Below are 477 nucleotides of genomic sequence, written 5' to 3' on the forward strand. Positions count from 1 at the left end.
GGAGATAATGTGTTTCTAGTGACCTTTCTAATCTGTATTAATGGAGGATTTTGATGGAGATAAGAAGCGTTATGCACTTCCTGTTCCACTGACGGGTTACTACTAAAAAGAAAAGAAAAAAAAAATCTTAAAGCTTTAAGCCCTCTCGCTTCCTGATGGCCGTGACAACATTATCATAAAACTATTAAGAGATTCAAATGAACATAACGGATGAATTTCCCATGACTGTTGTACACACATGACGTGTAAGCAGATGAAGACCTCACATAAACAAACGGTTTACGTTTGCTAAGTACTCTGAAAAGTGTAGCGAGATCGAAACCTTTGGTGTTTATTTTTATTCCGGAAGGTTTAGTAGTGGAACGATTCGAGCGTCAAACGTTTCATTTAATTCTTTCCTTTTGATCGCATTTTGTTTCATTAGTGTCTGTGTTACTGCGTTATGTTCAAATGCATAAACATGTGTTATACACTTTC

Source organism: Penaeus monodon, chromosome 23, assembly GCF_015228065.2.
Source record: "Penaeus monodon isolate SGIC_2016 chromosome 23, NSTDA_Pmon_1, whole genome shotgun sequence".
NCBI lineage: Eukaryota > Metazoa > Arthropoda > Malacostraca > Decapoda > Penaeidae > Penaeus > Penaeus monodon.